At 34.0% G+C, this 24315-nt stretch overlaps 1 long non-coding RNA gene and 1 other non-coding gene across 2 annotated transcripts; one reads left to right on the top strand and one right to left on the bottom strand.

The window, feature by feature from the left end:
• Positions 1-1642: 1642 nt before the first annotated feature.
• LOC18430610 (UDP-glycosyltransferase 74E2) lies at positions 1643-7958 on the bottom strand. The gene is made up of 2 exons (XR_016056218.1): positions 7128-7958; positions 1643-2945 (listed from the first exon to the last, which is right to left on the bottom strand). It is a non-coding gene; the product is annotated as a UDP-glycosyltransferase 74E2 (transcript).
• A 9320-nt stretch (positions 7959-17278) lies between these two features.
• On the top strand, positions 17279-20047 carry LOC148781918 (uncharacterized). The gene is made up of 2 exons (XR_016055842.1): positions 17279-17398; positions 18469-20047. It is a non-coding gene; the product is annotated as an uncharacterized LOC148781918 (long non-coding RNA).
• The last annotated feature ends 4268 nt before the right edge of the window (positions 20048-24315 follow it).

Raw genomic sequence — 24315 nt, 5'->3', positions numbered from 1 at the left:
TTCCCCATACCTAGAGGAGTACATCAGATTGGCACTTTTATCAATAGTTCTGAGGCAGGTTAGACATTTGGAGTGTCGTATCGGCTTCTTTTTTCAATAATATTGCCGATGCTAGTCTAACACTTGGAGAATATATATATGTGTATGTGTGTGTGTAGGGGGGGAAGATACTACAAAACGCCTATCGGAAAAAATGAACAGTGATTCCACCTACCCTCTTCACCATCCAAACTTCATCGCATGATCACAGTTGTCCGGTAGTATTTTATTTTTTATTTTTATTTTACTAATAAGAATGATAAAAAATTTGGAGCGTGTGTACATCTTAATGAGACGCACCTAATAAAAATATGAAAAAAATAATTCGTAAAATATAAATTGATCAAAATACCCCCATAAATTTTCAAAGGTATTTTGATCAATTTATATTTTGCAAATTAGTTTTTTCATATTTTTATTCGGTGCGTCTCACTAAGATGTACACACGATCTATATTTCAAGTAATTTGGATTTGCAGAAAAAAAATAAAAATTGAAACAATACCGGACAATTGTGACCATGCAATGAAGTTTGAATGGTGATGAGGGTAGGCGAAATCATTGTTCATTTTCGCCTATGGGCGGTGGGAAAAGTTTTCTTATATATATATATATATGGTACCCCTCTCCCAGCTGTTTGATCTAAATTGATGACTGAGGTGCCCCCAATCACAATGTTTATTTTTTAAAAAAAAAATTTACAAATAACATTGACAACAAATTTGGGACATCTGATCCTCTCTCGTAGGCTAGCACTTAGAAAAAATATTAAAATAAAATTTTCAAAAAATAAAATGGCTAAAATACCCCTATAATTTTTAGGGCCTGTTTGATCATTTTATTTTAAGAGAAATATTTTCTAATATTTTTCTAGATGCGATCCCTTGAGAAGATCAAACATAGCTAATTTCATGTTCAAATGATTTGTAAAAGAAAAAAAGTAAAAAAAAAAAATACTCTGAGCCATTAAATTTAAATCAAATGGTCAAGGCTCACATGTGACATAATGGCTAAGGGCATCCTAGCTATTCATTCAGATCCAATGGTTATAGGAGTGTGGCATATATAAATTCTCCATGCCTAGTGGAGTGCATTAGATTGGCACTTTCATCAATAGTAGTTCTGAACACTTGGAATGCCATAGCGGCTTCTTTTGGTAATAATAATGCCGAAGCTGGTCCAACACTTGGAATGCCAGACCAACTTTGTTTCTCAATAAAATTGTCGAGGCCGGTCTGAATCTTCTTGTTTCTCAATTATATTGTTGATTCTTCTCCATCACTCACTTCTAAATCTTTTCAGAGCCAAGGCCGGCTCGGCCTCAATTCAAAATATTAGAGACGGGTCCAGCATTCCAAGTGATCGATACCTCAGTTTGACATAGCACAATGTGCTGCATAATTAAAACAAAGTTTTAGGCCATTGAGAGAGGTAGAGGGAGAGATCCAGTGTTCAAAACTATTTGATTTATTTACCAGAGTATATCTGATTTTCCAAAATAGTTTAAAGGTACAGCATGGTATGGAATTCAGATTATAGGTATTTCTATGTGTGATAGGTATGAAGTCCAAACAGGATAGAGGTTTTAGAATGCATAAATAAATTCATATGTTGCCATCACCTTCATGAATGGAAATCTTGGTGATAAATTCGTTGATGTTATTATCAGAACTGCCCCCCTCAGCAACAGCCTCCCTGGTCAGGTCTCTCCACCTCTGAGCATTCTCCCTTATGTGAGCCCCTGTCTCCCCTTCCATTACTTCCCTTATGCATCTCTCCAGCTCTCCTCTGAGAACAAATCCCTTGTCCCCGATCTCGACACGCGTACGTGTCTTCCAGACATCCGAAACAAACTTCGAGTTGGTCTGCTGGTCGCCCCACTGGGGAACTGAAACCATGGGCACCCCTTGGCTCAGCGCCTCCAGCGTTGAGTTCCATCCGCAATGAGTCACGAAACAACCGACCGCTCTATGTGCCAGGACATCAAGCTGAGGGCACCATGGCACCACCAATCCTTGCTCTGATGTGGCCTCCACGAAGCCCTCGGGTAGTGAGTTTCCACCCTTTTGGTATGCGTAGGGGAGCTTCACCACCCATAGAAATGGCCGCTTGCTCGAATGCAAGGCCTCAGCTACCTCCTCCATTTGCTCGGCGGGTAAAGCCGCCAAGCTCCCGAATGGGACATACACTACTGAGCTGACGGGCCTCTTATCTAGCCAATTAAGGCAGTCTGCAGGGTCACCTTGCTCATCTCTTGTCCTGGTGGCTCTTGTTTTTCAACCATTCAAGTATGCTAATGGGAGTGCCGGCCCGATCATCTTTGGGGACCAGGGCTCCACCATCTCTTTTTTCACTTCTTCCTCTAATTTATCAAATGAGTTCACAAGGACAAAATCCGCTTTGCCCATGTTTTTGAACTGGCTCAACACCATTTCAAGGATTGATGGATTGCCCTCACGTTGGGCGATGAACGAGGGGATGTCTTGTAAGCCCAGTGGTGGCATTCCGGGAAAAAAAACGCACATGTCGGGATTATCTGGAGACCGCGGCCATAGTAGCAATACGTCAAGCACACTGCAACAGGCATGGGCAATCTCCAAGACCCAACTAAGGGCCAAGTCATATATGAGACATACCGGTCGCATACCTTCTACAGTGAGTCGAGCTATGAGCTCGAGCAATTTCTCTGAGCCAACACGCTGAAGCGTAGTCTTATATATTTCAACATCGAAATTCGACGGCAAGGCATCATCGTAGCCATCCGAGATGTATTCAAGACTTGCGGAGGCATCGGGCGGGGGATTGGCCTTAGGAATATCGCCGCGGTTTTGGATGGCGACCACGAGAGTGGCCCTGAGGCCCTTGCTAGCAAGGCGATCAGCAAAGTGGAGCATTGGGTTTATGTGGCTTGGGAATGGGGAGGGAATCACCAGGACATGGGCACTCTTGTCCTTCTCTTCCTCCATTCTCTATGCTTGTTTTGCTCAGTTTGGTGCAGGGAGTGGAGAATGAGGGGGGGGCTTTTGTTTGATTTGTAAGCTCTAGCACTTATATATCGAAGAGTGTGAACGTGGATTATATATATATATAGATAGAGTGTGGTTCATGGACTAATCACTTTTAGATATGCATTTCCTGGTAAAATAATGTGGCATCAAGGATCTCTTTTGTGGTAACTGGACTTGCAGTACATAAGAAAAGTAAGCCAAAAGATTTCTTACTCCTTGAGGAGTATAAGCCAAAAGATTTCCTACTCCTTGAGGAGTATACTATCTATCTAAAAGATGTCTGTTTACTCTCTCGAGCAAAACACATGTTAGGGATACCCTTTAGATTTCAAATTATGGGATGCAATCTCCACAAACCATAGAATAATCTATGCAAAAACAATTTCTGAAATAAATATGTACTAGAAAAAACTAATGCCTTAAGATTGATCAGGTGAAGGTAAAACGTAAAACTCAATTTTGTTCTTTTAAAATAATCATCTAGTAATAAATATCCAGTTTCCAAAATTTTCGACTAAAACACATCTCCCTAAGTATGTGTTTTGAGTAAAGGAGTAGTCACACAGTGTGCTCCTGCAGGAGCGCAATAGCTGGAAAAGTAAATAGGCCCTCGGCTTCATCTGCGATTTTTCCGCTAGTCATTGGAATGAGCTTTGTCGCATGTTTCACGAAATTATCGTCTCTTTGTGTCTGGCCTTCACGTGTTTGGTTCTATTTTTATGTTGACTTTAATTAAGGGTGCAGTTTGTATAGAAACTAGGCTCTAAACAAACAAATTAGAGCCTACCTTTAAATATTGTTAATATTGGAAATCTTTGTGATAGCCTTAAAATATATTTCATTTTTATTTATAAAGTTTAAAGCTTCAAAAATAGTATAGATGGAGAGATCTATGAAAACTTAAAAATCTTGAAAACTGACAGTCCAAAAATACGTTACAAAATACATTATTTTCACAATTTGAAATCCATTTTTTTCTCAAGACCATGCATCTTGATGTCGAGATGATCAATTTGAGATATTTGAGCATCAAAACAGCCTCTTCTAGTGAGATTTTATAGCTAAGCTCAAATTTGATTGTTTAGAGCGTCAACTCTATATAAACTTTTCCTTTTAATTAAAGGCATTGATGGGCGGCTAAGTCACTTCGTGGTCGCACCGAGCACAGCAAAAAAATTCAAAAGATAATTAAAAAGGATGACATTGCGCCCCCATGTGCACTAGACAGTTTGGTCATTTTATTTTAATGAAAATATTTTTTAATATTTATCTAGGTGCGCTTCAATGAGATGATTATACATATTTAATTTCATACTCATATGATTTATAAAAAAATAAAATATAAATAAAATACTTTGAGCTATTAGATCTAGCTCAAACGGTCAAGGGTCACTTGAGACGTAATGGCTGAAGGCATCCCAACCATTTATTCAAATCCGTTGGTTGGAAGAGGTGTCGTACATAAATTTTCTATGCCTAGTGGCATATAGAAAGCTTTTGTGCATGGTAGAAATCTCAACCATTTGGGCACCCTTCTACCAGTTCACATGATATAGATGGGATATTTTTTTAATTAAAAAAAATTATTAAACTATAAAATTAGTATAAAAATATTTATATGGAATTTTCACTTTATTTATATTAAAAAAAAAAGACAACAAAGCAATATCAAACTTTTTAGTCTTCCCATATTTTTTTTTCCCTCCACTATTAACCCGTTTACTATTTTCTTTATTTTACAGCCTTCCCCCAAGGTAGAATATAGAATATAGGGAAAATTTATATAAATATTGGTTTTATTTTTCGTTATTATGAAAATACCTATCACTTTTCGTTATTACACGTATGTTTGTTTTCTGAACTTCATAATATTTTTTTTTTTTTTAAAAAAAGACCAAACTAGGTTTTTCAAAAACTAAAATTTTTACAATTTAAGTTTTTGAAAACGGACATTGGTTTTTCACTCACCGAATTATAGGTATTCACGGTTTTGGGAACTGATCTCTGGTAATAGATTGATTAGTTTGATTCATTGTAATAGGAAGAATTGGGCTCAATACCGATGAAGATTACTTGGAAGATTCAGATACAAATCAGGATCGGGGAAAGCAAGAGGAAGATTACTTGTAGTTGCGGGGTGCAAGAGGTGTCTGATGTATTGTAAGCTCCCTAAAATGGTGATGGAGGGTCCAAAGTGCAGGTGCTTGCGCCTTCGCTTTAATGGCTCACGGAATGCTTTGCGGTAAGAGATTTTGAGAATTTGGGTTTATGGTTTTTTTTTAGAACTGTTAACATTGTATTACTAAGACGGTAATAGTTACAAAATTGTGAGGAACTGAAGACACCCTCTAAAGAATTTGGGTTTATGTTATCAGAGATTTCTTGTTTCTTTTGACCTCTCCCTTTATGGTGGTTTTTGGATCGTAGATTCATTGAAAGGAAACACCTCTCTCTTTCTCTCCTCTTTTTCTTGACAAGTTCAGGCGTTTCAGGGCAGATTCGTTATAAGTCAGGCGGGATCTCAATTCCTCGTACATTTGACTTGCAACCACTGTTTCTTCATGTTGCCGGTTTAGCTCTTCAGACTGATTTTCCATCTGAATCTTGGCTTCATTGAACTTGTTGAGCTGCTCTTCAAGAGCTTTTCTTAGATTCTCATGTCTGATTTGGCACGATACTCTTCACCATAGCAGCTGTAGTTTTATCTAACTCTTTTAGTAGCTCTTCCATTTCTCATGGAGTTTACAAAAAGGTCAAATTAAATGAATGGCGCCCTCACTAGAGGCCCATATTGATTTATAGGTTGATGTTAAGTTGGTTCTCTGGGGTGGTTATTTCCATTTACTCTCTCTATGTAAACTGGTTTATCTTTGACGTTCTACCCCATGATTTCCATTTTGGTTTGTGAAAAACTGAAAATTTTTAAATTTTGGTTTTTGAAAAACTGAAAATGAGTAATTTGGTCTTTTTTTAAATAAATTATTATGAAATTTAAAAAACGGACATATGTGTAATAACATAAAATTTTAAACATTTTCTTAATAATGGAAAATAAAACAGATAGAAATGCCCTTATAATAAATGCATGTCTCTCAATTACATTGTCGAGACCGGTCTGGTACTTGTAGTATTAGACATCTATTGATTCTCAATAATATTCATGAGGCTGGTTTGGCACTTTTAGGAATAGTAGTACAGAGGTAGGTTAGACACGTAGAGTGACATATCGACCCTCTTTTTTTAATAATATTGTTGATGCTGGTCCAACACTTGAGTGTTGGACCGACCTCGTTTCTTAAAAAAATTGTTGAGGCCGGTCCAACACTCCTGGTTTCACAATTATATTGTTGGTGTTCCTCCGTTGCTCGCCAGATCAGCATCAATTCAAAATATATTACGAGGCCGGCATTCTAAGTGATCAAATAGCTCACTTTGCTATATCACAATGTCTTGTACAACTAAAACAAAGTTTTAGGCCATATGTATACATAGATGAAGATTCTTTAGGACCTAGGCTTTATGAAAACAAAATAAGGCCTCACCTCAAAAACTCATTGGGAAAGCACTTTCAGTAATAGAAATCTCCTCTAAAACAATTTCCAGCACCGATAATAAATTTTGAAACCCCAAAAGTGGTACAGATCTTGCAAATCACTGAACGCTTAATTTTAAGGTGAAATTGACAGTCTAGATAATTTGTTACAATATACAAAACTTTTAGAGCTTAAAATCCAAATTTTTTTGACAATTAATACTCTCAGGCACGAGATAATCAATGTAAAGGTTTTCCGATGCTTGAATTGTAATTTTTGATGAATTATGAGGTGAGGCTTTACTTGTTTTGATAGGGCTGCAGCCCTATGAAACCATTTTCCTATTTATATATAGTGAGAGAGAGAGAAAAGGGGGTGGTGGAGATCCAGTGTCCAAAACTATTGATTTATTGACCAGAGTACATCTTATATTCCAAAATATATAAAAGGTACAGCATGATATGGAATTCAGATAACAAGTATTTTTATGCGTGATAGGTATGAAGTCCAAATGGGATAGAGGTTATAGAATGCATATATAAATTCACATGTTGGCATCACCTTCATGAATGGAAATATTGGTGACATATTCTTTGATGTTATTATCAGAACTGCCTCCCTCTGCACAAGCCTCCCTAACCAGGTCTCTCCACCTGAGAATTCTCCCTTATGTGAGCCCCTCTTTCCCCTTCCATGACCTCCCTTATGAATCTCTCCAGCTCTCCTCTGAGAACAAATCCCTTGTTGCTAATCTCGACATGCATACCCGTCTTCCAGACATCCGAAACAAACTTCGAGTTGGTCTGCTGGTCGCTCCACTGGGGAACTGCAACCATTGGCACCCCTTGGCTCAGCGCCTCCAGTATTGAGTTCCACCCGCAATGAGTCACAAAACAACCTACCGCTCTATGAGCCAGGATATCGAGCTGAGGGCACCATGGCACTACCAACCCTTGCTTTGATGTGGCCTCCATGAAGCCCTCGGGTAGTGAGTTTCCGCCCTTTTGGTGTGCATATGGGGCCTTCACCACCCATAGGAATGGCCGCTTGCTTGAACGCAAGGCATCGGCTACCTCCTCCATTTGCTCTGTGGGTAAAGCCGCCAAGCTTCCAAATGAGACATACACAACTGAGCTGTCCGGCCTCTCATCTAGCCAACTGAGGCAGTCTGCAGGGTCACATTGTTCATCTCCTGTCCTGGTGGCTCTTGTTTTTCTACCATAGGTTAATGTGAGTGCAAACCCGATCATCTTCGGGGACCAAGACACTGCGATCCCTATGCTCACTCTTCCTCTAATTTGTCAAATGAGCTCACAAGGACAAAATCTGCTTTGCCCATGTTCTTGAACTGGTCCAACTACATTTCGAGGAACAACGGGATGCTCTCAGGTTGGTTGATGTACGAGGGGAGGTCTCGTAAGCCCAGTGGTGGCATTCCGGGAATAGAAAGGCAGATGCCGGGATTTATCCGTAGACTGCGGCTGTAATGGCAATATATCAAGCACACTGCAAGAGGCTGCGTTATGAAGGCAGCTCCTTGGAGGCCATGGTCGTGGGCAATCTTCGAGGCCCAACTCATGAGTCATATGTTAGACAGACCGGTCAGGAACCCACTACAGTTAGTCGAGCTATGTGCTGAGCTCGCGCAATTTCTCCGAGCAAACATGCCGAAATGTACTCACATATGTTTCAATATTGACATTCGACGGCAAGCCATCATCGTCCGAGATGTATTCAAGGTGCGTCGAGGCAATGGCTGATGGATCGGCCTTACGAATATCATTGAGGCTTCAGATGGGGACCACAAGGGTGGCCTTGAGGCCCTTGCTAGCTAGGTGATCGGCAGATCGGCAAATTGAAGCATTGGGTTTATGTGGCCTTGGGCTGGGAAGGGAAGCACCAGGACTTGGGCACTCCTCTCCTCTCTTCCTCCATTCTCTGGGCTTGTTGTGCTCAGTTTGTTGCAGGGCAGAGAAAGGGAGAAAGGGTTTATTTATTTATTTATTTGCAAGCGCTACCATTGATATATGGAAGTGTGTGTGTGGCCCATGCACTAAATTGCTTGTGGCCCCTGTTTGGCAAAATCGTATCAACGTCCTAAGAAGCATATCGAACTAAGGTTGCCAAGGCAAAACTACTAACCACGTAGGAAAAATCGAATCGGGACGGTTAATCGAACATAGGCCTAGAAGCGATTTAACCATCTAACTGGTAAATCGGCCAGTTCAACCGCTTTGATCGAACAAGTATCGGGTAGTAAAAGAAGTGTTAAAAAGTAAAAAAAAATGCAAAAAAAATATAATAAAAAAAAAAAAAAATTTTTAAAAATGATTAAACAAAGAACATCAAAATAAAATAGAAAATTAATGAAAAAAATAGATTTTAAATAATAAATAAAAATATTAAAATAAGTATTAATAACCAAAAAAATTTCCAATTTTTGCCATAATAATAAAAAACATTAAAAAATATATTACAAATAAAATCCGTTATTTTTAGATTTTATATAAAATTCTTTATTTTTTTAAAGCTCAAATGTAATTTTACATTGAGGCTCATTCGATCTCCACTGAAAAGTCATAAAGTTATAGCGACACTTATACACGCGGTTTTTCATAACTAAGTGATTACCGACCTCGGTCGTCGAAGTGAATGGGAATCGGTCACAGATCAATCCGATTTTGAGATGGCATCGAGTCCGGACCCAATTGCTTCTCAATGTATTTAATTTGAAAATTGGAGAACGTTTGTTTTTATCTTGTCATTTTCAAACGTCAGCCTCGCGAATCAAAGTGTTTGAAGCAACCGTGTGGAAAGTTGGAATATAGTCAATAGTACAAAAAAAAAATTGACCTATGCATTTAGAGTGCTTGATTTCTCCTCATACAAGAGTACTCACAAAAATGAATTTCCTGTTTTTGGGAAAATATATTACAATGAGATCATTTATCTTTGGTATAAGATGGTCACAATTACTGTTGACTATTGGATGTGAAGTTGGTTGGTTGCATCTATTTCATTGACCAAGCTCAAAGTTTAAAATAAATTTTTTCAAACTTTGTGACACACCGAAGTTATTAGATTTCATATCAGATGGCTATAAGTAATTATGGCCTATTTGTACTTAAAGTAAATGATCTCATTGTATACAATCCTTTTTTTTTAGTTCTAAAAATGGATCTCTTCATGTAATTAATTCAAAGCTCTCTTTGTTCCTTCACTTTCAAAGGTGAGCTTTGTGAATTAGGAGACAAAGTTCGGAAAATTATAGATGGGCAAGCTTTTTAAGCTTCCCTTACAACATGAAACTTATATACATTTCCCTATCCATCTATCCATTTCGAATGGAAGGCTAAGATCGCCCCAATCACAATGTCACCTCTCTACACCATTTTATTTTATTTTATTTTATTTTATATAAAAAATTTTGATGCTAAAATTTGGGCATCCAATCATCTATTAAACTCGCACTTGTAAAAAATATAAAAAAATATTTCAAATAAAATGACCAAAATACCCCTGAAAGATTCTAGGGGGATTTTGGTCATTATATTTTATCGAAAAATTATTTTTAATATTTTTTGTAGGTGTACCCTAATGAAAAGATGACACATACCAAATTTCATATTCATATAATTTGTCTAAAAAATATTAAAAATAAAATATTCTAATGCGTTGGATATAAGATCAAACAATGAGTGGCTCACTTGATCAAATTAGACTGCTGGATGGTAGGGAAATCATAGATCTTCTATGTTGCAGGGAAGCATAAAAGCCTTTCCCATTATGGATATTCCCAAATTGTATTTCTCGGGCATCATCCCTCTACCTAAAAAACAATTACTTTTAATTCACATTATTTACCCCAACCTCAAGATTATTTATTTTTCACCTACCCCAAGGTAAAAATGTCAATGTTTTGGACCAAAGTAGCCCATGTTTTAGCCCGCTTTTCTCTCCCAAAATGTGACACCCAACATGCGTTGGTTTGGCAAGAAAAATGTTGGATCGGTTTCTCATCTTCAAAACGTGCTCGTCTGGCAAAAAATGCCAAACCAACTTTTAAGAAAATGTGTCAGTTCGAGACAAAATGTGCCAAACTGGCTTCTGCTATTAAAATTTTGCCGGTCCAACACAAATTATATTGGAGCAGCTTCCGCATTCAAGTTGTGCCAGTTCTGCACATTTTGTGTCAGACCAGTTTGGAAGAGAAAGTGAAAGCATGAGATTTGATTTACAATGGTGGAATTTTAGTCCAAAAAAAGTCTACTTCCTTACTTGGGATGTAGATGTAAAAATAAATAGTGTAGATGTTAATAGTAGGATATCCGACGTATTGAGAGTGACATGCCTAGAAAGTACAATTTCGGGCTATCTATAATTCCTCTTTTTTAAGTTAAACTACATGTATTTATCAACTTAATAAATAACATAAATTGAGGAAAATATTATTATGAAAAATAGAACTTACAGGTCAAGCTTGAGAGAGAGAGAGAGATGAATTGAGTTAGATAATTTTGGAAGGATTACAAAAGGCCATTTGTTTGAGTACTTTCAATTAGTTATTTATTTCATTTTCCCCAAGTTTTTGAGATCAATGTTTGGTGAAGAACCTTCCACCTTTATGCATATGAGTGACCTAAGCAAAAAGAAACAAATGGCTATGGAAATTACGTGACTGTAACGTCCCTTTCTTGATGCCAAGATAATGGAAATTACGTGACTGTAACGTCCCTGTCTTGAAGCCAAGACAATAACTTAAATAGGAATAAGGAAAGCACGTTACAGAAAGGCTGTGGTTTCTTGCAACCTTAAACAATCATAAGTAAGGTGTACCTCTAAACTTCATCTTAAGATACAATTTTAGCATAAAAAATCCTAGCCCGATAGTCTTTTCTTGTTTTTAATTATAAAATTTTAAACTTCAAAAAGGGTTCAAAACAAGCAAATCTATAAACATAAGAAAATCTTAAAAATAGACGGTCCGGATAATATATTGCAAGATGTATTATTTTTGTGAGCCTGACTTACAAAAAAAATAATCTATCTTGTGAGGAATAAAATGCAGAGGCAGCCATCTGCCGTCCATTTTCGTAATGGATGCCGAGGATGAATCTTTATACAGGCATGACACACACTTCGTCTGCCCTATTTGCTTCTCAAAAGATTATTTTACCACATTTCCTGCTCAAAAAAACATTTTACTTCATACGCTTCGACCTTGATCGATACACTTGTCTGTCCATCTTGGAAAAATATGGAAGATTTATGGCTGGTTTGGTTTTCTTTTGTATAGAAACCCAGGTTTTGGATCATATCCTAAAATGATTATATTAAATTTTGGTTAGGCTTATTAAACCAGAGCTATGTAAAGAGTTTCTAGATAGATATTAGGTTATGAAAATCCTTTGCCTAGGTCATCTATTGGTGTATCTAGGTTTAAATATTTATTAATTAATATAATATGTTAAATATAATGATAACAATAATAATAATAACAATTATCATCATTATTTTAGTATTTTTCTAATTAATTGGAGTTTGTTATATGAATCCTGGTTCTCCATTCTACTCAATAATAATAATAATAACAACAATTATCATCATCATTATTATGATAAAGAGAGACGCTTGCTTATGCATAATCATGTCATTCATAATGCATGTGTCTTCTTTTTTCTTTTTTTTTTGTGAGATAAGCTGGTTTTGAGGTCCTTTATACTTAAAAAATTAGCCTGATTTTTAGGAGAAAAAAGTTGTGAAATGACTTTCTCCATCAAAAAAGTATGCAATACAGGAGTTTGCATACTTAGGGATCCTGCTCGTTTGACACAATTTTAATTGATGGATTGTGTCTTAAGGTCCATTTAGATAACTCAAAAGTTTTAAAAAGAAGTCATAACCTTGCAAGTGCAATACCTTTGTGAAAGGGAAGTATATATTATTTACCCTTCCTATATACATTTATTACAATATCCACTTTTCATATTAACTTGGTAGACAATATATGCGCCTTTCATATTAACCTGGTAGACAATTTATACTTTCTTTTCACGACCCTAAAAGAGGAGGTCGATAAAAACATGAAAAATAGGATAAAAAATAATAATTAACAATGACGACATAAAGCAAAAGAACAAAAAAGATTAGCACAAAAGAACATCAAGATTTATATGGTTCGTCATGGATGTGACTATATCTATAGGTGAAGAAGATTAGTAGTTTAATATTATTCATCAGCAAGATATTACATTTAATTTTTTTCCATTTTATAATTATTAAATTCTTTATTTTCAAAAGTGTTAGAATTTATAATTAATAGACAATTGAAAATTGTAATACACATAAATGACGTTAAAATTTTAATATATACTCGTCTAAATGTTATATATCATTTTAAATTATTTTTATTATATTTTTTAATTAAAATTCATATGACAATCCATCTTTTATGATGAAAAATTTTTTTATTTAAAATTTTATTAATTATTTGCACTAATGGTATAATATTCTTTTATTTTAATTACACATTAAAAATTATATAACTAAAATGAATAATAAAAAAATTTATGGCTGCTATAGTAATAATTATAGCATTAATCACCAATAACTTATTTTAGTAATTATTTTAATTTGCAATCATTATAACATTAATACGTACAAAAGCATAAATATTATGAGATATATTAATAATAATTTGGATTTATACACGTATTTGAAAGAAAGACCTATGTGATCTTGTACCAAAGAATACAATTTTTTTTTTTTTTTTTTCACCCCTTTTGTTTGGCAAAAAATCATTTACAAGTGGTCTTTATTATAATAAGATAAATTTCAAATAAAATCAATATAACAATAAAACCAAGATCTTAACAACTTGATGCCATTGAAATAACTATGTACTATACTTGAGAATAAAAGATAAGATTGCAAGAAACAAAAAGAAGAGTGCCAAAGATTACCTCAACCGGGCTTATTACACCCCAAACCAAGTTACCAAGTGAGTTCTCTTAACAACCTAGTTTGAGAAAGATTGATTCTCTTTTTGCTAAACCCTAAAACCCTTAGCCATAAATCCATAATTTAGAGATAGGAGAGAAGAACTCCGTAACCTAAACCCTTAGGTTCTTTCACAATGTGTAAGAGAGAGATCAAACATGAGAGAGATAAACTTTCTTAAGAGAGAGATAGAACAATAAGGTGTAGAGATTTTTGGTAGAGACAATCCCTTTTTATAGGCTTTGAATAAGATTAGGGTTTTCTTTGACTTGCCTCTTCTTATGAGATTGAACATAGACCGTCGATTAATGGTGATTTGTGGGGTGAGAGATCTGAGCCATCCAGTCCATAAATGGACCATCAATATTATGGAAAGTGCATGAACCATTTCCCCCTTTCCTAAACTATTTTCCCATCAATAGAAACTAAATAAATTAAATCTAATCAAAATATTGTGCATATCATAAAATAACACAACTCTACTCAATCTTTCCACAAAATCTTTCAAAGATATATCAAGTCAATATCTTCCAACTATATGGCCACATCCCATATCACGAAAACATAGGAAAGATAATAAGGGTGAGGGAGGCACTCATGGGCCCTACCTTCTAAAAAATATGGCGGGCCCATGTGCACAATAGGCCCCCATGATATTTTTATATATTTAAAACTAATAAAAATATTTTAGAATATTATTCTAATATGTAAAATCTATATCTTAAATTTTATAAATCAAAAGAAACTATAAATAAAATATCCAGGGGTTCATAAAAATTCAAATAACAATATTAAAATAATTTTTATCATAAATTAAATACAATTATATTAATTTGATAGGAAAATGATCCATATGGTTTAGGAATCAACAATCATTGAGCACTCCACCTTCAACTGTGGACTACAGACCACACTTGCTTTATCAGACCGACGCAGTGTTTCCCATGACCCACAGTCCAAGCAGAGGCTCATTAGCGGGTCACCACAGTCCGGTTGATGAGCCAAGGAATTGCAATCCCGATATGTAGATATCAGGTCCTCTCCTAAAGATAAGTCAAGGTCACAAAGACCTTATGCAACCACAGTTTTATGGAGCATAGGGGTATCTCTCGCACATGCATACGCTTCACCCTAAAAAGTGGATTTTTGGCTTTCCCGAAAGATCTATCGATATGCATGCTGTGTGATGGTATATGGATGAGGTTTTGGCCCCTGTCTCTGTAAGCCATCATCACACACAAGGGTCACACAGTCCCTCGGCTCATTCATCCGGGCATATTATCCAACCTCATCAAGGGCTAACCCATTAGAAACATTTTCGGTTTGTTCTTTATGCCCAGGTAATATGGGTTTTTCCCAACTGACTGGGATAGATCGTCAAGCACAGTCCGGTATCTGCAAACATCATTTGCTTAGTATGGTCCACGAGGGACCACACTCCCACTGAGTTCATGTTCCACTATATCATTTCATTTTACAAGTACTCATAAGGCTTTTAAAGGCCACATACACCCAACATCTCCTACTTGGCCTTTGAAGGCCTTATATTTTCTCTTTCTCACTTTCTCTCATTCCCAAATCTCTCTCCCAATTACAATATCTCTAAAGCATTTTTACTTATTCTTCCGACATCCTAATCTTACAAATGTATCTATCACGTCTAGCCTCATTTATACCAACAGTTCCTTCTACCGCTATGTTCTTACTGTGTTTATCATTTAATAATTTTTAGAAATAAATTCTCCACCTTTCGTTGACCTTGTCATCTTTCACTAAGACCTTTTGATCCTCACTCTTAATGCATTTAATATGTTTTAGATCCCTATAATTAATAATAAATAAGAACTTATGATATGAAATGTTCAATTTTTTAGTCTAAGAGTGGTTTTAGAAAAGGGTGTGGTTTGTATAGATCCTAGGCTCTAAACAATCAAATTAGAGCCTACTTTCAAATAGTATCGAGAAATGTGGTTTCAAAACTGAAAATCATTGTGATAGCCTTAAAATATATTTTCGTCTTTATTTATAAAGTTTAAAGCTTCAAAAATAGTGTAGATCGATAGATCTATGAAAACTTGAAAATTGACGGTTCAAAATGTATTACAAAATACACTATTTTCAAAACCTGAAATCCTTTTTTTTCTCATGTCCATGCATCTTGATGTCGAGATGATCAATTTGAGGATATTTGGGCATCAAAACAACATCTTCTAGTAAAATTTTTGAGGTAAGCTCTAATTTGATGGTTTAGAGCCTCGGCTGCACATAAACTTTTCCCTTTAGAAAATCTCCTTCTTTGGACAAATATTAATCTTTAATCAATAGAATCTTTTATTGAACCACTAAAAAAGTGCCTCTGTGTAAAACATGTTCATGCCCATTATGTTATTACGTACACTACAGACATTAAACAATGATTAGAAAAAGATTTTGTGGTCCCATGGAACCACCAAATTCACTTCTTATCCATCCAAAACAAAAAAAAATCGAGGCTAAAAGCTCTCATATTACCCTTCTTTTAGATGAACATCACAAATAGAAAAATGATAAAATTAATTTAACACTCAAGAAAGACTCCACAACAGAATCTAATATTGACTCCCAATGGAGAATCATACCTAGGGTTTTAAGCGCTGAAAATTGTTATCATCATCATTAGAATTATTACTAAAAAAGATATAAATTAAAGTGTCAGATTACCTTAAAAAATTACGAAAGGTGTCAAGTCATCATATTCCCATTTGGAGTGTTACTATTAATTTTTATTTTACTCAAATACCTTTAAAAAGAATATAGTCAAATATGATAAAAATTGCCCAGGATGCGAAACCTTGAACAAATAAGGACATTTTAGCTGCATGTAGCCAATGATGAAATATCCTCGACTCTTATGGGTTAGCAAATAGAATAAGGAAGTTATAATGAAACAAGTGAAATTCATATTGTTAGCCTTGAATAGCAGGGTTATTTTTATAATTTGAGCATTCCATGTTGCTAATCCAAAAAAACCAGGGCTTTTGTCATTTAGCTTGTTCACCGGCCAACATAGAATAAGGAGGTTACAATGAAACAAGTGAAATTTATATTGTTAGCCTTGAATAGCAGGGTTATTTTCATATTTTGGGCATTCCATGTTACTAATCCAGAAAACCAGGGTTTTTTGGTCATTTAACTTGGGCACCTAAGTGAATAAATTACCTAAATGCCCTCACTTTCCGGTTCTCAATCTTTAACATAAGAAATTTGGTTGTTTTTATAGTTTTATAAGAAGTACTTAAGTGAAATGAACTTAAAAAGCAATAATTATAATGGTTAATAAGATGATTTGACATTATTATTTATTTTTAAGGTAATTTGACGTTTTAATTTATTTCTCCTATTGTTGTTATTTTTATTATTATATTGTTGGCATCATTGTTGTTCCTGCTTATCAAAAATATGAACCAAAGACAATTTTAAAAGTTATAAATAGGAAAAGAAAAGATCCAAGAAGGTGTTTGGGGTGTCGAATAAAGGGTGTATTATGGTCCACATGACTACCATACACTCACCCTAATGTGCCATGCCTTTTACATATCTTCAACATAATAAGACTACAGAATAACATTCTTCTAGTGTGACGAATTTTTTTTCTTTTCCTCTATAGTGTTAGCTTAAAGCCTTCTTAGTGTTCTATTTGTTGTAAAACCCTTTAAAGCATCCTACACAACTAGCTCTTTAAATTTAAATGGTAAGTCATATTCAAAACCTAAAAAAGTTTGGGGAAAGATTTGTTTAGTAACTGATAGTTCATCAAGGGGCATTGGATGAGACTAAAGAGGTATATAAATTTAAGTGATTTTTTTATCAATTTCGTATAGTATGTGTTGCGTAACTTTCTAGTGTGAATATGTTGTGTAATTTTTCTTTGGAAGGTATTTTAATTATTATTTTTTCCTTCATGTTGTTGAATCAAATTTAGAGTCTAGTAGTGTCTATACTAAAAGAGAAATTAATAATTAATTATTTATAAACTCTTATGTTCCTGATATAGTCGGATTCAAATTTCTTTCTTTGGGATTCTATAGTTATATTGTTTAGCTTTAAAAAAAGTGTATGCTTTATTATCTTAATTTGATCACTTCAGCGGGAACTTCTTTAAATGATTAACATGATTTCTATTAATTATTATGTTCGATCTTTGTATATTTGGTGATTTTGAATTCTAAAATTTAAAGTAATTTTATAGCTTTTTCTTGATGCGTGATGCATTCAATTCCTATTCTTGATTTCACATATTCTTTTTTATAAGCAATGAGCATAAATCAAAACTCATTCATTCTAGAAAAATGAGATTCTAAAAACGTTGGAGGGATAAAAGAGTTATGACGGATTGCAACCTGATTAAGGGATGCTTAAACACTAAATCCTAACACTTTCTAAACAAAAATTGCCTTGTGTTTCACCCCCTGAAGATGAAGTAATTTTTTACCCTATGAAAATTTTCATAATAAAATTTGCAGAGCAAACGTGGGTGAAAATCACTAACTTTGTAATTGAGCGGAAGGGAATTGATGTTCTTGTCCACATAGCGGTTATATTAGAGATGTTGATTTCATCTCTAATGATCTCATCTCCATATCTTCTATATTATTTTTACGGGTTTTCGAGCATTTTTCAGTCGTCTCATATTTGCTCCTAGCTCCTCACCGTGTAGCAGAGGAATTATTGTAGGGGAGCACATTAATGATTAGTGGATTATTCAATGAGAAAATTTGATCAATTTTCAGTGTTCGTTGACATTTTATTTGTCGCAGAATCGTCTTCATTGTGACTTTGTAGCACCTTTAGTGGTCTTTAGACCAAGTTTAGTGATCACATGTCCCTAATCACATCTTTTCTCTCTTGTAGACTATTCAAGTGTGGTCTTCATACCAAGTTTGGTGATCACATGTCTCGATCACATCTCTTCGTTCTTGCGTACTATTCAAGCATGCCAGTGAGACCAGTGCAAGTTTTTTTAGGCAACTTTTTGGTTTCAACACTACAATTCTAGGTTTGGCCACTTTTTGGTTTCAACACTACAATTCTAGGTTGAGTTTGGCAAGTTGGGCACTGCGCTTCAGATCTCTCGTACCAACTTGAGGGGGAGTGTTGAGGATAAGAAGAGACTAAGTCAAATTACTTGGTCATCAAATTAGTTATCGGTGATAATGCCTCCTATTATTTACCTCTATCTTCAAATTTCATCGTGATCGTCCTCTATGTATAGAGAAGTTTCATTGTGATTGTCGTCTATATATAGAGGATGTAATCTTTATCCAAAATTAGTGAAGATGTAGTATATTGGGGCTTTGGATCAGTGTACGTAAGGCTTTAGCGTGAACTACGTAAATGATGTGTTTTCTCACGTAAATGTTGTGTTTTCTCTTCTTCTCTTTCCATTCAATGTCTATTATGAGTTTCTAACAGAAAAACACTAAGCTTTATTAGTAGGAAAATCGGAGGAGAGCAATTGAAATTTTTAATGTGATATAATAAGAAACAATAAATAAAAATTATAATTCTCAAACAATAAGTATTAGAAAAAACACCTAAAAATCCACACCAATCAAGTTGAAGTTTTCCGCAGCGCACACTCTTTAGCAACATAAGCTTAAGCCTTTCAAGGGCCAAGCCTTTGGAAGGGTCAATAACACAAGCAAGAATAAGTTTTTGCAGATATGAGATCCAAGTAAGTGTATTCCGTTAGATGTTTGTTTAAATTGTGTTTAAAAATAATTATACATTTTATATTAATTTAGACAATGCATAAGCTTTTCAAGAGGATAAGACATGAAAGTTGAATTGGGCTCTCTTGAATCTGGGTGAAGGCATGTAATTTAGTGAATGCGACATGATAGTTGAATTGGGCTCTCTAATCTGGGTGAAGGCATGTAATTTAGTAAATGCATAAACATGTTAAACATGATGCATAAACATGTTAAAAATGATATGATAGGTAATGCATATAATTTAGTGAATGCATAAACATGTTAAGAATGATATAATAGGTAATTTGGTGAATTTACGAGTATATGAAGACTGAGATGATACTCCCCTCTTATTTGGAAGAAGAAAATTTCTTCTTGTATTTGGCTGAAACTATGTATACTCATAATGAGATCAAAGTTCCTTTTTCTATTTGGCTGAAGCCATGTAATTTGGTGAATGCATGAACATACGCAAGAATGAGATCACACTCCCTGGTGGAAGGCATGTAATTCGGTGAGCATTCCTTTTTCTATTTGGCTGACGGCATGTAATTTAGTTAATGTAATTTGGTGAGCACTCCCTTTTTGCTATTTTACTGAAGGCATGTAATTTGGTGATTGTAATTTGATGAAGGCATAAGTGTCCCTTTTTCTATTTGGTTGAAGGCATGTAATTTGGTGAATGTAATTTGGTGAATGCATAAGTTATAAGAATGAGTTTACACACCCTTCTTCTATTTGTTGTTCACTACTTAAAACTCTTTATACAAATGATCCCTTCTCCTATTTTTTTTCATTGACACTAAACTTTTCATATAATCCGTTCAAAAAAAAACTTTCATATAAATGATAAAAATGATACCCTACTTAAACTCTTCATACAAATGATCCCTTCCCTATTTTTTTGTTGACTATGTGAACTTTTCACATAATCCGTTCAAAAAAAAAAAAAACTTTCATATAAATGATAAAAATGATACCCTTATTTATAAAGTGAAGCATTTTCAAATAACTATTTCGTTTGGTACTTCCCATCGTTTAAAATTTTGGTATAAAAAGAAATTTTGGTATAAAAAGAAACCGAACTGTAGGCTGATACATAGTAAAAAGAATGAGGCAAATATTTAGTAGACTCATGGCTTTGTTACGTAACATAATAAGCCTCCCAAAGATAATGATAATAGCGGATACAAAAAATAGTACAAAAATAGTAAAAGAAATAATATGGACAAATATTTTGTTGGTTCATTACCTTTATTACATAATGAGCCAAAATAATGATGATTATTATATTATAAATAAGGAAAAAGTTTATATATGGCAAGGCCCTAAACAATCAAATTAAAAAGCACGTCAAAAATTCATTAGAAATGGTTGTTTCAATGCTAAAAAAAGCTTCAAATTGATCATCTCAACCTTAAGACAAACAAACATGAAAAAAATGGATTTCAAGTATTGGAAATAGTGCATCTTGTAATGCATTTTTTAACTGTCAATTTTCAAGATTTTAAAGTATTCATATATCTGCTCGATCTACACTATTTTTGAAGCTTCAAATTTAATGACTAGATATGAAAATAAATTTTCAGGTTATCACAAAGATTTCAGTATTGAAACAATATCTTTCGATACTATTTGAAGGCGCGTCTTACTTTGATAGTTTAAAGCCTCAACCTTATACAAACCACACCCTATAAAATAATAGTTATTTAGAATCCCAAGATAATGATCATCATTATATTGTAATTAATAGTTATTCAGAATTACAGGTAGTTTCAAATAAATTACAAAAAAAAAAAGACAAAAGAAGTTTTAAAAATCCCAAATGGAATCCATGAATATGGAAGGTAAACATCTTCTTTGAGGAGAGAGACCCGCATTTCTTAATTCCAAAAGATAGGGAATACAAATAACTAAGGGATTATATATAATAAGGACCATTTACTTTTGATACAGGGAGGTTACAATTACTTACAACCATCCAATATGAAATTTGATAGCTTGGGTGTGTCACAAAATTCGAGAAAATTTCTTTTGAATTTTGAGTTTGGTCAATGAAATAAATGTTGCCACCCAATTTCACATTCAATTGTCAAGATTAATTGTAACTGCTTTGTATCAAAGATAAATGATCTAATTATATATTTTTTTAATAAACTATATCCTTTTGATATATCAGGAACTAGCCATTTCTTCATTGTCATTCTTCTCATAGCGACTAACAGACCAAAAATTCTATTCGTGAAAACCCATAACCTTTGATAAAAAAAAACAAGAAATAGGGTAGGGCCCACAATGGGCCTGCTCTTTCTATCAGCAACTCCCCACATTTCTTTTATTGTTTTGTCTTTTGCTTTACTCCTTCACCTCTTTCTATCTGATGTACATGTTTTCTTCTTGTTTTTTCATCTTCTTCTTCTCTTTTCTTCTATAATATTCTTTCATCTTCTTCTTTTTCTTCTATAATATTCTTTCGTCTTCTTCTTTGTCCTCTTTTTCTTCTATAATATCTAATTTCTTGACTTTTTTTTCATTTTTGTCATTATCGAAAGCATACAATACATCAAGATAATCATATAATTGCGTGCTTTCTGTCAACTATTGAATTTTGCAATGAATTTTAGTTTTTTTTAAAGTGTTTGCCTGAAGATTTGTTTCTCTGTGGCACAATGATACCACACACATACATCTGCATGTTTCTCAAAAGGAAAAAGTTTATAGAGGGCCGAGGCTCTAAAAAATCAAATTAAAGCCCACATCAAAATTTTCACTAGAAGAGGTTGTTTTGATGCCCAAATATTCTCAAATCAATCATCTCGACATCAAGATGCATGGACATGAGAAAAAAATAGATTTCAAGTTTTGGAAATAGTGCATCTTGTAATACATTTTTTTACCGTTAATTTTCAAGATTTTCAAGTTTTCATAAATCCGCTCGATCTACATTATTTTTTAAACTTTAAATTTTATAACTAAAAAGGAAAATATATTTTAAGGCTATCACAAAGATCTCCAATATTAAAACCACATTTCTCGATATTATTTGATGGTGCATTTTACTTTGATTGTTTAGAGCTTCGGCTGCATGTAAAACTGCACTCTTTCTCAAAAAAGTCTTTTTCTAAGTGTTTGCTTTAAGATCTATCTCAGTGTGGTACAATGACACCACACGCATACATCTCTATGTTTCTTAAAAGCCACCATACGAGAGTCCGTCATTTTCACTAGATAATATTTATGATTGTCTTGTTGAAATAAATGGATGCACCGTACACTTCTTTGCTGCCAAGAGCTCAGTTCTTCAAACATTGTTTTTTCAAAGACCATGGATATTTGGATTAGTATTTTTAGTGGGAAATATTAGGGGTCGTTTGGTTCATATAAAAATAATTCTCAGAAAAATGAGGCTATACATGTTTGGGTGCTTTAAACATGTAAAAATCTATTCCATGTGAAAAATGACCCTTTTTATATGAAAAGGACTCCCTACCTCATGAGATAGAGAGAAAATTATGTACGGTTATTTTTTTCACCGGACTTTAGTTAAACTTTCTCAAAATTTAAGTTTTAAACATAGAAACTATCTCAAATTTTTTAGAGAGAGAAATTATCTCAAAATTGTTAAGTTATAGAGAGAAAAACGATCTTAAAATTTGTTGAGAGAGAAATTATATCAAATTTCAAGTTTTAGAAAAATTATCTCAAAAGTTTTAGAGAGGAAAACTAACTTAAAATTTGTAGAAAGAGAAACTATGTCAAATTTTTTAGAGAGGGGCTATCTCAAATTTCAAAATTTGGATAAAGAAACTATCTCAAAATTTTTAGAGAGAGAAAATATCTTAAATTTTAACTTTTAGATAGAAAAACTATCTCAAAAGAAACTATTGAAACTTTCAAGTCTTAATTAGAGAAACTAGCTCAAAATTTTTATAGTGATAAACTATCTTATATTAGATTTAGTGCATTGCATGCAAAAAAATGATAATTCATGTAAATAATCATATGAATATGTAATGCATGAATCCTAACATACCTCTTGAGAAATACAATAAAAAGTAAAATACATGTAACTGATTGAGAGTGAGGAAGATGTATGCAACAAAGAAATAGAAAAATAACAAAAGAATATATCAGGTGGAAGCTAGGTATAACACCAACAATTTTTTTCTCTACCTATACAACAAACAATAAGTAGACTCAATAAAATTAAATAGTAAGATTTTAAAATTCAATATGAAAACTATGTGAGTTTTTTATTAGAATTATATGACCAAACTAGCCATAACATACATTTATCTCGTAGCAATTTTTTTTTTTATATGAATTATGCATCCAAATTGACTATAACATGCATTTATCTCCTAACAATAATATAAATTATTGTGAACTATCCAAGAGTTGTTTTCTTCAAAAAAAAAAGAGTACATATGTGAGAGAGACTTGGGGTGAGAGACCATGACCACCATATCTCTCTCTCCCTCTCTGTTTTCTTCAAAAAAGAGAGTATAGAGTTGGGGTGAGAGACCATGACTACCATATCTCTCCCTCCCTCTCTCTCACATTAATTGTGAGACTGTTACCATCATCTCTCCCTTTCTCGCCTCTCTCTATATCACTGGTGATATAACGAAATATCACAAGAAGAAGAACAAAAATCATAAGTTTGGAGATGTGACCTCATATCCAAGAATGATCCTTCGGGTAAGAGGTCTCTATAAGCCACACAAAATCTTAACTACTCTGGCGTTGCTTATCACCTGTTTCTGCACAAAATTTGTAAGAACATTACACCGCATAAAATTGCTCTTCTCTATCTTTTGTGTGTGAGAGAGAGAGAGTGCGCTACAATAATTACACGCAATCAATAACTACAATCAAAGACTTTCAGATCTTAACACAATAAGTAGATATAAAAGATTAAAGATGATTTTATAATAGAGAACTAATTGAATATAAAAATATCAGTATCCCTCAATCCCATAATAGAAAGTAAAGCTAGAGAAAG

The sequence above is a fragment of the Amborella trichopoda genome, chromosome 5 (assembly GCF_054954075.1).
Source record: "Amborella trichopoda isolate Santa Cruz 75 chromosome 5, AtrichopodaSantaCruz75HAP2 v2.0, whole genome shotgun sequence".
Taxonomy (NCBI): domain Eukaryota; kingdom Viridiplantae; phylum Streptophyta; class Magnoliopsida; order Amborellales; family Amborellaceae; genus Amborella; species Amborella trichopoda.
Note: the sequence above shows the minus strand (reverse complement) of the source record. Positions and strands in the feature narration are given on the sequence as shown.